Below are 16606 nucleotides of genomic sequence, written 5' to 3'. Positions count from 1 at the left end.
CTCTTGCTCACGTCTCCAGATGTCCTTATTTTTCTCACTTCCTTCAAATTTCTACTCAATTGTCACTTTTTCAATGACCACTTTAAATAAAATAAATGACACACCTCCCCAAAAGAAGCAGATATTCTTATCCCCCTTACCCTACTTTATTTTGTCCAGAGCGTTAGTCTCCATCTGACATACTTCCTATTTACTTGTGTGTTTATTTTCTGTCTCCATTCCCATTCCAAATAAAAGCATGATCCATGAGGTTAAGGACTTTATTTTGCCACTGCAATATCCCCAGTAACTAGAATGGTGGCTACTCCACAGTCTGTGCTCAATAGGTTTTCATGAAATGAATTAATAAAGAAAAAAAGCATTTTAAAATGTTGCTAGATGCTGCCAGATTACCCTCCCAAAATGCTGCAGAATCACCACTATTCTGGAATATGAGAATGACTGTAACAGCTTCCCCACACTTTCACCAACACTAGACATTATCCATTTCATTTATTTATTTATTTATTTATTTATTATAAAAAGGATAGGTGTAGCTTTTATCAAATGAATAGTCAAATCTAATTTCTAACCAGAAGTATATATTTAATTCTTGTTGATATATTCCTATGTAACACACTATACAGAATGCAAACAGAAACAATACAAAGTTTCAGAGTTAATACCCTCAATAGTTCATGCTCGTGCTTTTTAGCTCTAAGAATTAAAATGCAAATAAAATACATCTTTAGGGGAACCTGTGTAAGGCAGTAATCCCTCCATTTCAAGAAAGCATCTTTCAGCCCGCACCATCCTTCTGTGAAACAAGCAGTTTCTCTGGCAGGTCTGAAAGAAAGAATGAGAAAAATGAGAGGATCACTCATTATAACTGCCTTCCTGGAATCCTTTCAAGAATATGCTTCCATGAAGATAAAGAGAATTCAGAGGCTGAGGCACTCTGCTAAGATTTAGATTTATGGGAGGCTTTGGCATAGATCCACATGAAAGATAAATACAAATGTGCAAAAGAAAGATAGACGTGGCTGTAGTAAAGACATTCTTTATGTGACATGGAAGACCTCAAGGAGCAGTGACTCTGGGGATGCAAACTGAGCCTGTTGAACAGTTCTTGAGAACGACAGTTTTAAAAGAACATCAAGTGACTGGAAGACCTATGGGGAAATTGGCTTAGAATCTGAAACTAGACAGTTTACATGTTAAAGTTTCTAAGGCACAGATTATCTTTAAAATGTCTCAGTGTTCAAAGATCACTGCCATTCCCAATGTAGAAATTATAAAGATGGGCCATTCTTTGGATAGTTCTCAGTTAATACAAATAATAGCATAAACCCAAATTAAAACAACATTCTGCCATTCTTTTCATTTTAAATTATTCTTTCCTCTCATATTCAATAGGGTTTTAGAAAGTAAAATAGATGTCTTTCCAAACTGTAAACTGTAGATGTCCTATAAAAACCCAAAATAGTCAGACCTACTTCAAATATTAGCCAAATTCCCCATTTGAGAGACAGAACTTAAGGTGGTGTTAAAGCCAAAAAAATTAATTAATTAATTAAATACTTCCAGATTACAGAAGACTTGGATCATTTCAATGATGTTGCCAACAGATGGCAAATTCAGGGCAATGAAAGATAAAGCCAAAATAATTACTTCTCAAGCCAGGATCCAACCTAAGAGTGTGTTCTCTGAGAAACAACGATTTTGCTCACTGCTCAGGAAAAGGATACACATGCACAAATATTAGGAAAACAGTAATCAAATCTTTAGAAATTAAGGATGAGAACTAAAGTTAAAAATATTCTAGTATAAGGAAAGGAAAGGGGGAAGGAATATTTTAAATATGCCAATTAAGAATAAAATTATATTAAAATAATTCAAAGGTAATAATGCTGATCTTTGTAAAGCAGTATATGTATAGTCCATGTCCTGTTACAAGTATGTTCTCATTCAGCCCACAGGAATGCTATGAGCTCGATTTTATTACTGCCCACATTTTACAGATCAGGAAACTGAGGGATAAAGAAGTTAAATAACCTTCCCAAGGTCACAACTTATAAGTGGTAGAGCCAAGATTCATTGCTAGACATTCTGATTCCAGAGACCCTACTTTTGGACATTATACCACTATGTATCAGGTTAAATGTTGCATGTAAACACCCAAAAGGCAGCTTAACTTTCTGTTTGAAGGCAACCCAACTCTGTAAGCCTGGTTCACTATAACAGCGTTCCTCTACTCACATAAAACTCAAGGATTCATTGATTCAAACATTTAATTAGCACTAAGTATAACACAAACATCACATCAGGCACTGGAGAGATGACAATTTATTTCCAGCTCAGACAGAGCTTATAGCCCAGCAGGAAATAAGATAGGTAGGTAAACAAATAATCATAATGTGATACACGAAGTGACATCCTATGAGGTACATTTAAAATATAAAAAGTTACAGACTTACCAAACTACTATTGCACTTTTATCTCAGGCAGGGAGGCAGAAATGAGAAGAAAGAAAAGGATAAGAAAGAAATAATGGCTGAAAACTTCCCAAACCTGGGGAGAGATTTGGATATTTAATTTCATGGAGAATATATAGGTCATGCTAAAATTTCTATTCAAAATGATCTTCTCCAAGACACATTATAATAAAACTGCCTAAAATCAAAGTCAGAGAGAGTTTAAAAAGCAGTAAGAAAAATCAAATTTCTTTCATACAAAGGAACTTCCATAAGGTTACTAGCAGATTTCTCAGCAGAGACATTACAGACCAAGAAAGAATAGAAAGATAAAGTGGTGAAAGAAAAAAAAAAAAAATACCATCCTAAGAATACCCAGCGAAGTTGTCCTTCAAAAATGAAGATGAAATAAAAAATTTCCTGAGATCTGCCTTACAAGAAATGCTGAAAGCAATTCTTCAGGATGAAATGAAAGGTTACTAATTAACAACATGAAAATATACGAAAATAAATCACACAGTGGTAAAGGCATATATAGTCAAATTCAGAATACATTAATAATGTAATATGATGGTATATTAACCATTTAACTTTAGTATAAAGCTTTAAGAACAAAAGTAATAAAAATAGATAGAGTTATAATAACTTGTTAATGGATACACAGTATAAGATGTAAAATGTAACATTAAAAATACAAAATGTAGAGGGGGACATGAAACAGTAGAGTTTTCATATGTGATTGAAGTTTAGCTGTTATCAGCTTAAAACAGACTGTTATAAATATAAGGTATTTCAAGTAAGTCTCAGGGTAACCACAGAGCAAAAGCCTCTAGTAAACACATGTGAGATAGAAAGAGAAATCAAAATATACTGCTATGGAAAATAATTAATTCACAAAGGAAGACAGCAAGAGAGGAACAAAGGAAAAAAGGAGTTACAAAACAGCAAGAAAACAATTAATGAGATGGCAACAGTAAGTACTTACCTATCAATAATTACTTTAAATGTAAATGGATTAAATACTCCAATCAGAAGGCATAGTGGCTGAATGGAGACAAAACAAGACCCAACCGTATGCTGCCAACAAGAGACTCACTTCAGCTTCAAGGACACACATAAGTTAAAAGTGAAGGGATGGAAAAAGACATCCCACACAAATGGATACCAAAAGAGAGCAAGGGTAGCTACACTTAGACAAAATTAATAGACTTCAGGTAAAAAATGGTAACAAGAGACAAAGAAGGTTATTACATAATGATAAGAGGTCAATTCATTAAGATAATATAACAATTGTAAGTATATATGCATCCAACATCAGAGCACCTAAATATATTAAGCAAATATTACCAGATCTGAAGGAATAATAGACAATAATATAGTAATAATAGTAGGTGACTTCAATATCCCACTTCAAGAATGGATAGATTAATTCAGACAGAAAATCAATAAGGAAATAATAGGTTTGAACTATGCTTTAGACAAAATGTAGCTGATAAACATATACAGACATTTCGTCCAACAGCAGCAGAATACATAGTTTTCTCAAACACATATGGCACATTATTCAGGATAGGTCATATGTTAGGTAACAAAACAATTATCATAAAATGTAAAAAGACTGAAATTATACCAAATATATTTTCTGACCACAATGGAATGAAACTAGAAATCAATAACAGGGGAAAACCTAGAAAATTCACAAAAATGTGGAAGTTAAACAAGAGGCTACTGAACAACCACTGGGTCACAGAATAAATCAAAAGGGAAATTGGAAAATAACCTTGAAATGAACAAAAATGAAAAAATATACTAACACTTATGGGATGAAGCAAAAGCAGTGCTAAGAAGGGAGTTTATAGCAACAAAAGCCTACGATAAGAAAAAAGAAAGATCTCCAACAACCTAACTTTATACCTTAAGAAACTAGAAAAAGAAGAATAAACTAAGCCAAAAGTTAGCAGAAGGGAGAACATTAAGAAAAAAAAATCGGAACAAAAATAAATGAAAAACAACCGAAAAGAGCAATGAAACTAAGAACTGATTCTTTGAAAAGATAAACAAATTTGACAAACCCTTAGCTAGTCTCATCAAGAAAAAAATGAGAGTACTCAAATAAATAACATTACAAATGAAAATGGTAATAGTACAACTGATAAAACACAAAGGATCACAAGAGACTACTGTGAACGATTATATGCCAACAAGTTGGACAACCTAGAAGAAACTGATTAAATTTTTAGAAACATACAACCTATCAAGCCTAAATCAAGAAGAAACAGAAAATCTGACAGACGAGTAACCAGTAAAGAGACTGAAATAATAATCAAAAACCTCCCAACAAGGAAAATCCCAGGACCAAATGGTTTCCCCCATCAATTCTACCAAACATTTAAATAAGAATAAATGCCAATCCTTCTCAAACTCTTCCAAAAAGTTGAAGAGGAGGCAATATTTCCGTTCCCATTTTCTTAGGGTAGCATTACTTTATACAAAAGACAGATAAGGATGCTACACAAAAAGAAAACTACAGGCCAACAGTGTTCATCTGATGAATATAGATGCAAAAATTCTCAAAGAAATATGAGGTAATCAAATTCAACATCACATTAAAAGAATTTTACACCATGATCAAGTGGGATTTATCTCTGAGATGAAAGGATGGCTCAACATATGAAAGTCAATAAATGTGACACACCATATTAATAAAAATGAAAGACTAACATCATATGATAATCTCAATAGATGCAGAGAAAACATCTGACAAAATTCAACATCATTCCATGATAAAAACTCAGCAAATTGGGTACAGAAGGAATGTACCTCAACATAATAAAGGTCACATATGATAAGCCCACAGCTAACATCATACTCAACAGAGAAAGGTTGGAAGCTTTTCCTCTAATATCAGGAGCAAGACAAGGGTACCTACCCTCACCACTCCTATTCAACATAGTACAGAAAGTCCTAGCCAGAGCAATTAGGCAAGAAAAAGAATAAAAGGCATCCAAATTGGAAAGGAAGAAATAAATTTTCTTAGTTTGCTAATGACATGATCTTGTATATAGAAAATCCTAAAGAAGTTACCAAAAAAAAAAAAAAACTGTTAGACCTGATAAACAAATTCAGTAAAGTTTCAGGATAGAAAATCAACATATAAAAATCAATTGCATTTCTAGACACTAACAATAAACTATCTGGAAAAAGAAAAAGAAAACAATCCCATTTACAACAAAATCAAAAACAATGAAATACTTAGAAATAAATTTAACAAAGGCAGTAAAAGATCTATACACTGAAAACTATAATACATTGATGAAAGAAATTGAAGAAGCCACAAATAAATGGAGAGATATCATGTTTTCATGGATCAGAAGAGCTAATGTTGTTAAAAGTCCATACTACCCAAAGCAATCTACAGATTCAATGGGATCCCTCACAAATTTCCAATGGTATTTTTCATAGATCTAGAAAAACAACTCTAAAATTGTATGTAACCACAAAAGACCCTGTATAGCCATAGCAATCTTGAGAAAAAATAAAGCTAGAGGCATGGCATGTCCTAATTTCAAACTATATTATAAAGCTATAGTAATCAAAACAGTATGATAATGGCATAAAAATAGACACATAGACTAATGGAATACAATCAAGGCACAGATATAAACCCTTGCATCTGTACTCAACTAATTTTTATCAAGGGAGGCAAAAACACTCAATGGGTAAAGAATAGTCTCTTTGATAAATGATGATGTTGGAAAAAATGGATAGTCACATGCAAGAGAATAAAACTGGACCCCTATATTTACACCATTCACAAAAATGCAATTTAGTACAGACTTAAATGTAAGATCCGAACTGGTTAAATTCCTAGAAGAAAATAAAGAGGAAACACTCCTTGCCATTGGTCTTGGCAATGATTATTTTGGATATGAAGCTAAAAGCACAGGCAACAAAAGCAAAATCACTAAGTGGGATTATCAAATTAAACAGCTTTTACACAGCAAAAGAAACAATCAACAAAATGAAAAGGCAACTTATGGAATGGAGAACATGTATGCAAACCATATATTTGATAAGGGGTTACTATCCAGAATATATAAGGAACTCATACAACTCAATAGCAAAAACAATCTGATTTTAAAATGGGCAGAGGATATGAATAATAGACATATTTCCAAAGAGGACATACAAATAGCCAAGAGGTATATGAAAAGGTGCTCAACATCATTAATCAACAGGGGAGTGTGAAAAAAAACAAACAAACACAGGTGTGAGATATTACCTCACACTGGCTAGAATGACCATTATCAAAAAGACAAGAGATAGTAACTGTTGGAGAGGATGTGGAAAAAAAGGTGCCCTTGTGCACTGTCAGTAGGAATGTAAATTGGAAAACAGTATGAAGGTTCTTGAAAAAGTTAAAAATAGAACTATCGTGTGATCCAGATATTCCACTCCTGGGTATTTAACTGAAGAACACAAAAACACTAATTCAAAAAAAAAATGTGTACCCCCATGTTCATTGCAGCGTTTTTTACAACAGCCAAGATACAAAACAACCAAAGTATCCATCAACAAATGGATGGATAAAGAAGACACAATTATACACTCATGTGCATGCGCAGACACACACACACAATATGGAATGCTATTCAACCAGAAAAAAAGAATGAAATCTTGCCATTTGCAACAATATGGATGGAACTTGAGGGCATTATGCTAAGTGAAATAAGTAAGACAGAAAGAGACAAATACCACATGATCCAACTACAAAAACTAGCTCATATATACAGAGAATAGATTGGTGGTTGCCACAGGTGCAGGGTAGGAGATAGGAGAATGGTTAAAGGGGATGAAAAGGTACAGACTTTCAGTTATGAAATAAATAAGTCATGAGGATGTAATGTAGCGCATGATGAGTATAGTTGATAATATTGTGTTGCATATTTGAAAGTTGCTAAGAGAATAGATCTTAAAAGCCTTTTCACAAGAAACAAAATCTGTAACTATGTATGGTAATGGTGATGAATATTAACTAGACTTATTGTGGTGATCATTTTGCCATATATACAAATATCAAATCATTATGCTGTACACCTGCAACTAATATAATGTTATATGTCAATTATAATTATAATACCTCAATTTTTTAAAAAAATTCAAATGTAAAATGCAGACTATGACAAAAGAAAAGGCAAAATAAATTTTATATGAGCAGTACTCTAGTTGATAAAGTTGTTTTCCATGGGGGCTTAGATTTACAATTCTAAACAACTATACATGGATATTGGAACTGAACAATAAAGTACACGGATGGTGGATGGTGGGAGCTGGTTTCTCACTATTTGTGCAGGAAATAGACAAGTAAGGGGACAAGTCTAGAATGATCACGTGGTAATGGATTCAAGTAGGAGACATCAGTATAAACTTATGTTTAGCTTAATATAAATACAGATGGAAATGTATAGAAATATTTACAGATATGTGTAAATGCACAGGTTAGTGTACTCACACATTTTCCTTGTTCTGTCAGCTGTGAAGGCCTAAGAGAAATAACATGCCACTAGCAGTAAACATACCTAAGGCCCAAATTTTGATTTCTAATACCATGCTCAAGAAAAGAAACCAAATCTACCTGGAGAAATGTCTGATTCTAAGATGTGGGAAGTAATTTTTCAAGATAAGAATGGAATATTTTGTACACAGAAATTTTACAAATAAGCAAAATTGACAAGGGTATGTCCAAATGGCACAGAAATCAACTGCAAGAGCTCTCAAAGGCCAAAGTTGGAACCATTTGAGCAACAAATAATAAAGTTGTATTAGATTACAACCCAAAGTATAAAATAAATATGCATAAATCCATACTAATCTAAATAACTGAATAAATAAACAGAGGAGGGAAAATACAGAAATCTCTCATGCAGGAGAATTCCAAATAATTTATGAAGACCCTCCACCCTCAAGGAGGTGAAATATAACTGCCTCCTGGTGGATTATACATAGCAGCTTCCTTCCAAAGAGTAAAGTATGGAGAGGAGGAGAAAAACAATAACTTGACAGTGGAGAAAGCTAACAAACACTACCACAGGTAGGCATTCACAGTTAACATCAGCAGTGATAACTCTTGCTGATGGTACCCTTGATATGACATGATGCCAATGGCACTTGACCTCTGTGGTCTTCCTAGAGAATATTCTACAAAATACATGAACAGTACTCCTCAAAACCATTGAGGTCATCAAATACAAGGAAAGTCTAAGAAGCTGTCACAAACAAGAGGAGCCTAAGGAAACATGACATGTAAATATAATGTGGTATCTTGGATGGGATCCTGGAACAGAAAAAAGCCACTGGACGACAGAACTGAAGAAATCTGAGTAAAATTGGACTTTAGTTGGTAAGAATGTATCACTGTTTGTGTATCAGTTGGGCTAAATGTATCATACTAATGTATGTATTAATAATAGGGGAAACCAAGTGTGAGGTATTACGGGAACTCTCTGTACTACCATCACAACTTTTGTGTAAATCTAAAACTATTATAAAATTTAAAAGTTTATTAAATGTAAACATCTATCATAAGCAATAAAAAGCTTTTAAGGAACATAAGAACCAAAATTGAATATGTTTACATTTATGAGTTTTTAAAAAGAAAAATAGCATCCTATGAATATGTACCACTAAATATCAAGCAGTTAAGTACCTTAAAAACTTATACAGTAAGTCTCCTACATATGAACGAGTTCCATTCTGAGAATGCGTTCATAAGTCCAATTTGTTCATAAGTCCAACAAAGTTAGCCTAGGTACCCAGCTTTTACAGATAATGCCAGACACATGAACTTACGTGACTGGACATGCAAACACATGTTTGCATCTTTGCAAGTTCGCAACTTGAAGGTTTGTATGTAGGGGACTTACTGTACATGGGAAAGGTAGACATTTTTCTCAATATATAAGAATATTACAAGAGTAGAGTGACTTTTTTAGCAAATTCCAAGAAGTAGGACTTTGAAAAAAATAAAGGACTCAAGCAAAGAGTTGCAGGACAAACTAATCTGATCTTCCGTAAGTGGATGGAATTGGTATTATTAAAGAATAAAATTGTCTCCCTGAATGACTCTCAGTTCCTAAGAAGGTTCTCTCTTATTTTTCTTACCAAAACTTTCAAAAAGATGGGCTTGAAATGAACTGCCAAGGACTGAATGGACAGTGGTCAATTTTCAAATCAGTTGAACAAAAGAGGATCATGGACTCTCGGAGCTGACAAAATCACCAGGATCAATCCCTCATTTCTTATACCAGGAAGCTAAGATGCAGAGAGATGAGGCGTCTTGTCCTACAAAATATGTGTAGCTGGTGATTCAGGATTCTAGAGCCAAGTTCACTCTATCTCCAGGGCCATGCTTTTTCCAATGGCAAGTGACTGCTACCTGTTACTTCTTATAGCCATTGCTTCCTCAATACAAGCTCATTCACTCTCTCTCAGGATAGACAAAGGTTTTTCTATCACAATCCACTTATTCATTGAGTATATACAGAGATTCAAATAATTCTCTACGCAGTACCCCATGCATCCTCTACCCAGAATAAAAACTGACACAGTTGATAAGAGTAAACTTCTATACCATCCCTGAAAGACAAGAAATTGTACTAATATAAAGCAGTTATTCCCTAAGATGACAAGTTAATACTGAAACTGGAGTGAATGGCCTCCTACCATAATAAACCCAGAAACTTCATTAAAGTAATGTTTGCTTATTAAACTGGAACCAATTAAAAGTAATCAACAAAAAAAGTGATCCATTTCTTCTACTATATTAATTTAATTTGGATGAGAATAAGCTATACCTCGAATTAATCACTTCAGTGGGAGTTGGTTAAAACGGTTAGGTTTTCTAGCCTATCACTTTTTAAAATGGAGAAAAACACAAAAGCAGTTCAATTTAAATAAAAGTATTTTGAAGCTTTGAACTTCAAAATAATCAGATATTGAGCAGACAGCTATTTTGCCAACTTAGATTCTAATCAGTTTTCTGTGGTCTGAGGCTGATATGCATCCAATAAACTTGCAAATTTAGCAATTATCTGCAAAAATCGTTTCCTTTAAATAACTTGAGAGTTGTCTCTTAGGACTAAAAATATGAGCAATAGATACAGAAATGTTTAAAAATGAAAATTTGCCTGACTAAAATATACTTAGAAATGTGAAAAATCTATGCTTAAATATTACCTCAAAATCTCATCACGTGACCATGAATTTCAAACTTATTAAACTTTCAAAACCTCAAAGGTGTAAGGAAAATGTCAGCAGTTGCTGGCAAGCAAGAATAAACTTTATACTATGATAATACTTCACAAACTGCAAAGTCTGAATTTCAGAGCAGAAAGAAATCTCAGCAACCACCTAAACCAAATTCTGTTTCACATTTGTTCATTATACTCACAGAGTCTGAGCTAACTTCCAGAAGGGACAAGGGTAGTTGGGATTAAAAACCCCAGGGTGCTTGCTGCCTGCTCAGCCAGTTCTTGCCACCCCTTCCCATAATAACATGCAGCCCTCTCAGTTTCCTCTCTTCAGAGCTGTGTGTCTGCTGTGCTTATACAATAAAGAAACCTGCACTCCCTCATTCTCATCTGTTTTCTTGGTTCCTCTTCACCCTAGAAGTCAAGACTATTTACTTTGGGATCTATATTCCCTCATAGAGCGCAAGACTTGACTGTTTGCTTTCTACCTTAAAGCAATAGGTCTAAAATATAATACAACCTTTATTCTTTCCCTTCTAAAATAGGGGGATAGTGGAACTTCCCTGGTGGCGCAGTGGTTAAGAATCCGCCTGCCAATGCAGGGGACACGGGTTCGATCCCTGGTCCAGGAAGATCCCACATGCCGTGGAGCAACTAAGCCCGTACACCACAACTACTGAGCCTGTGCTCTAGAGCCTGTGAGCCACAACTACTGAAGTCCGCGCGCCTAGAGCCGGTGTTCTGCAACAAGAGAGGCCATCTCAATGAGGAGCCCGTGTGCCACAACAGATACTAGCCCCTGCTCGCAGCAATGAAGAACCAACGCAATCAAAAATAAATAGAATAAATAAATAAATAAATTTTAAAAAATAAGAAAATTAAAATAGAATAGGGTGACAGTAAGTAAAATATATCTTTCAGATCCAGGATGAGCAAAAGAGAAGTTATTAAAGTACATGCTAATTAAAGAATAATCATACTAAGCGGAGCTCCCCTCATCGACTCAACAGAGTTGGTTTTGTGGCAGAGGCAGGCACGGGAGTCAGATTTCCAGAGACTTTAAATCCTGCTTCTCCCACTGATTAACTGTGTAACTTTAGGCTCGATGCTCCTCTTACCACATCCTCATCAGTTTTATAGTTCCAAAAAAAAAAAAGGAAAGAAAATATCAATATACACATATTTGTATATTTCAAATTATAAAAATATGTAATTATATATAAAATTATATATATAAGTCCCTGGATTACTGCCTCAATGCTTCCTTTTAAAATATCAAATAACATTATTTCATCAGTTTTTATGTTTCAGGGGATATCACTGCTGTAGTACACATGTGTCAGCCAGCCTGTTATGTAATCCAGGGGCTACTTACACAAGTTCCTTAAAACTTCTAAGTCTTGGGTTTCCGCATGTATAATCCTTAAAGAATTATAGGAGTCAGCAACTATTCTGCTATGTGTTAAATGTAGAGATTTGGCAGACTTCTCACCCTCTTCTAGGCTTCTCCCTTAATAACAGAAGCTAGAATCTTAGGAACTATATTTCTCAGACTCCTTTGCCAACATGATTCTAGACATAGTTTAGTTTGTACAATTTGGGTGAGTTTTGGAAGACAGAAGACAGCTATAGCATATTACTCTTCCTTTGGTAGCAGGTAATCACATGAACTTTGGGAGACAGAAAGTTTCACAGTGGCCCCTGGGTATTCCCCTCTACTGTCCCCCTGCCCCAGCATTACCTACCTTCATCTACAAGTTTTCTGACTTTTCCTCACATGGAAAAAGCAGCAACTTCTTGATCCTCTAAAAATCTATAGCCAATAGACTTTTCCTGACCTTCATTCTTCAAGCCCATCCAATAATTTTGTAATCACCTAATCCCCTGTATTAAATTCTTCTCTTCACAAAATCCTTAGAATAATGTCTGTTTTCCTGATTGACCTGACTGATAAACCTATAAAGTATTCATCACAGTGCCTAGCACACAGTAGGCACTCAATAAAGGTACTACTACTACTTGTAATAGTAGCAGTAGTAATAGCCACAGCAGGAGTAGTATTAGAGGCAGTAAACCAAATACCCACATTTCCAAACAAAACAAGGATAAAGTACCACAGAAATTAGGAGGAGTTCTGGATTATGGAAATCACAAGACAAATGTTACCTCAGTTTTTAGAATTGGATGCAATAATTCAATTCAGCTGTCATGCTATTTTGTCGAACAATATACATATTTGCAAGTATTGTTTGTGTATTTTAAACCCTGTGATTTGGAGGAATGATCTCTAGACAAGAAACCAGGAAATCTGGATTCAAATCTCAGACAATTTTTAATTTGTGATCTTGCAAAAGTCAGTTTTCGGTGCTTCAGTTTTCAAATCTGCAAAATGAAGTAGTTGAACCAAATGTTCACTGAGGGCCTATTCAGCTATTTCATGTTATGCTTTTATAATTATGTGAAGGGCTTTATGGTCCTTGAAGACTATTGCCCAAAGTCATTTAAATATTCCCCTGAAATCAAATGTATGTGATTAATTTTCCTAAGAAAAAAAGTATTTGCATATCAAAAGGTATTTTTCATTTTAACATAGCCTAGCTCCTGTCCCAATTACCACCAAATTTTTGTTAATAGAGTAATGCTGTCTCATTTCAACCAATTTACTGTCCAGAGAAAAGAGACAGACCTGAAAAGTGTCCACTGATTCCAACCATATCTCAGAGGGCAATTATGCACTGCTCTTTTCAATCATCAAATCCAAACATGTAGCTCCTGACCAAAAAAAAAAAAAAAAAAACAGGGAGAAAATAGAGACAGGCAGAGAAACAGAGAGAGACAGACAGACAGAAAGACAGATACACAGAGAGACAGAAAAAGAGATGGAGAGACAAGAGAGAATAGGGAAACATTTTGAAAAGTACAAAGCACAAAATAAATGTAAATATAGACACCTTCAACCACCCATGGAGAATTAATTAACCAATCAATGAATTCTATGTTTTATATTCCTTGAAAATTTTAATTACCTAAGGCAGTCCAGCAGACATTGGTGAGAGCCTGAGCTTTGAGTCCAGGCAGACACAACAGAATGCCGAATGCAGTAATTACTAGATGTTTAACTGTAAGCAATTTAACCTCCATGTGCCTCAGTTTCTCATTAGTAACATGAGAACAACAGTAATATCATAGGATTGTTGTGTGGATTAACTGTCAAAATACATGTATACACATGCATAACACTTATCAAGGTATTTAGTATGGAGTAAATATTCCACACCTGCTAGTTATTGGTAGAAATTGCCCCTACCACCTGTTTTTTCACGTCATGAACTATCCTTAGCTAACCTATTGGTGCCTTTTTCAGCAATGTCATTATTCTAAGCCCAGCTCTGTAGGGCTAAATCGATTTCAGCCTACCCAACCAGGGATATGTGAAGATATGCTGAAAGGGAAAACCAGAACAAATCAGAAAGTAAATTCAACTTATTAAGTTGAAACTGAAGTTGAATTATAAAGGAAAAGTATGATTTTTTTTAAGTGATTAGGAATACTCTATTTGGTCATACCTCAATCTTTTTTTTTTTTTTAAGATTTATTTTATTATTTATTTATTTTTGGCTGTGTTGGGTCTGTTGCTGCACACAGACTTTCTCTGTTTCTGGCCGGTGGAGGCTACTCTTCGTTGTGGTGTGAGGGTTTCTCATTGCGGTGGCTTCTCGCATTGTGGAGCACTGACTCTAGGTGTGCAGGCTCAGTAGTTGTGGCACATGTGGGATTTTCCCAGCCCAGGGCTTGAATCCATGTCCCCTGCATTGGCAGGCGGATTATTAACCACTGCGCCAACAGGGAAGCCCCGGTCGCACCCCAATCTTTTAATCTACCTTTATTTTCAGCAGATGCTGACCCACTCAGTCCTAATTATTAAAATAACTGTGCTCCAGAAAAGACCAACACGAGTGCTGGCACTTTCCCATGAGCGTGACTGATCAGATTACCTTCAATGACAGAGGATTTTGCAAAATCTGAAGGAAAGAGGGAAAAGATTCAAATCCAAGGGGACTCAGAAAAATATTTCTCAATATACTGATAAATTGGTGTCTTAGGCAGTTATTCTCGAAGCGTGGTCCATGGCCCTGTATGTGCTGTCATACAGTGGGCCCTGAACTTTTCCAACTTAGTGGCAGTATCATTAACAAATATTTCTTAGGCGTAATATGGGCCATTAACTATTCTAGGTGCTGAGGATACAGCACTAAATAACATAGAACAAGCCCATGCTCTCCTGGGCTTACTTTCTAGTGTCCAGAGACAAACACATAAAAATTAATAAATAATATATATTCTGTGTCAGATGATGATAAGTGCTTTGGAGAATGATAAACAGTGAAGGTGCACAGGAATGCCATGATGGGCAGCGAGTTTCAATTTTAAATGGAATAGTCAGGGAAAGGCTCACCAAGATGACAACATTTGAGTGAAGATCTCAGTGAGGTGAGTTGTAAGCAATTTGCATATTTGGAGAAAGAATTCCAGGCAGAGGAAAGAACTAGGCAAAGACACTGGGACAAGGAAGTACAAGGAGGCCAGTGTGGCCAGCCTTTTTTCTAACTCCCTTTTCCATTGAATGCAGTAAGTGGGCCATGGAATAGTTTGACCTTCCCATAATGACCTACCCCAAATGTGTCTGAGTGAAAGTCCTCAGATACACTGCTGTAAATTGAGCCCTGTACATGGAGATCTGGGCAAATTACTCAGAACAACATGATACAATTAAAAAAGAAGTGTCCAAATGGATATCACACCACAGCCTCTTAACTCTGGAAAATACAAGCCCTATGAATAAAAACTAAAGAATAGCAATCATGCAATAATGGCACTCATTCAATAGTCAGCAACTATTTGGCAAGGCCGCATTATGTTTCATATGTTATTCTTTGTATTATTATCAGGAATACAAATAAGTAGACACGTTTCCTCTCCTCCTGGGCTTGGACAGATAACAGGGACACATTCACAGAATCATGTGGTAAAAGAATTCACACACATGGAATCAACTTTCCACCCTACCAAGTGCCATCAGGAACATCCTAAAGACAATTTCCTCTGGAGTCTCACATTACAGCCACAGTGATCTCCATCTACAGACACTCATGGGATTACCTATTCAACATTATTCACAAGTACTGGATGGCATAGGTTCTGAAAATAAATGTAAACAGATTATATTCTGTGTTCCTAGTTCGGATAAATTGCAAAGCAAGAAATAAAAAGGTACTTTGCAGAAAAATCTTCCCACTTACCCTTGGGCTGGACAATCCTTTGGTATTTGATAGATGCAGAAAATAGCACAGATAACTCCCCCTGGTCTTCTGTTCTTACAGTGAACATCTGTTGCATTTGTCTTTCCAAAGTCCATTCTCCCCTTCTCTTAAAGAATCATTTCCTTTTCCACTCTGAGTCAGTATGTTTTGATTACGACTCACAACTCCAGTGGTAAGCAAGTAACTGAGATTGAAACAGAGTATTTCACACACCCTTGCATGGTCAGCTTCACAGGCCTGTGAGCTGTGTAGGTATACAGGGCCCTGCACTTAGAAGGGCCGCACACTGGGTTTAACGCTCTGCAGTCTCTATTTCAAAGTGCTAATAATTTTCTCTTCAAGTCTGTGTTTTGTAAGTAAATTCCAATGAGACAATAGAATATACACATGGGCAGAGAAAATACATACAATATGCACCATCCTGTTTTTCTGTTTTTCTCAGAGCAGCAAGCATATTTCACAAAAGCAAAACAAGCATGGAGTTGTTTTTAGCTGAGTGTAAGTTTCTAACTTTCCTCTTCAACGTGAGCTGAGGGCCCCTAGATAACTTCATGATGGGGGCAGGTCACCAGAAAGACCAGGC

The 16606-nt window shown here is 35.5% G+C and overlaps 1 long non-coding RNA gene across 1 annotated transcript in view; it reads right to left on the bottom strand.

Annotated features, from left to right (window-relative positions):
• Window positions 1-730: 730 nt before the first annotated feature.
• The window catches only part of LOC130859879 (uncharacterized), a 287027-nt gene continuing 271151 nt past the window's right edge, over window positions 731-16606 (bottom strand). The window contains exon 3 of the long non-coding RNA XR_009055341.1: window positions 731-825. This is a non-coding gene — a long non-coding RNA (uncharacterized LOC130859879). The remainder of the gene's footprint in view (window positions 826-16606) is intronic.

Source organism: Hippopotamus amphibius, chromosome 1 (genome assembly GCF_030028045.1).
Source record: "Hippopotamus amphibius kiboko isolate mHipAmp2 chromosome 1, mHipAmp2.hap2, whole genome shotgun sequence".
NCBI classification, from domain to species: Eukaryota; Metazoa; Chordata; class Mammalia; order Artiodactyla; family Hippopotamidae; genus Hippopotamus; species Hippopotamus amphibius.
Note: the sequence above shows the minus strand (reverse complement) of the source record. Positions and strands in the feature narration are given on the sequence as shown.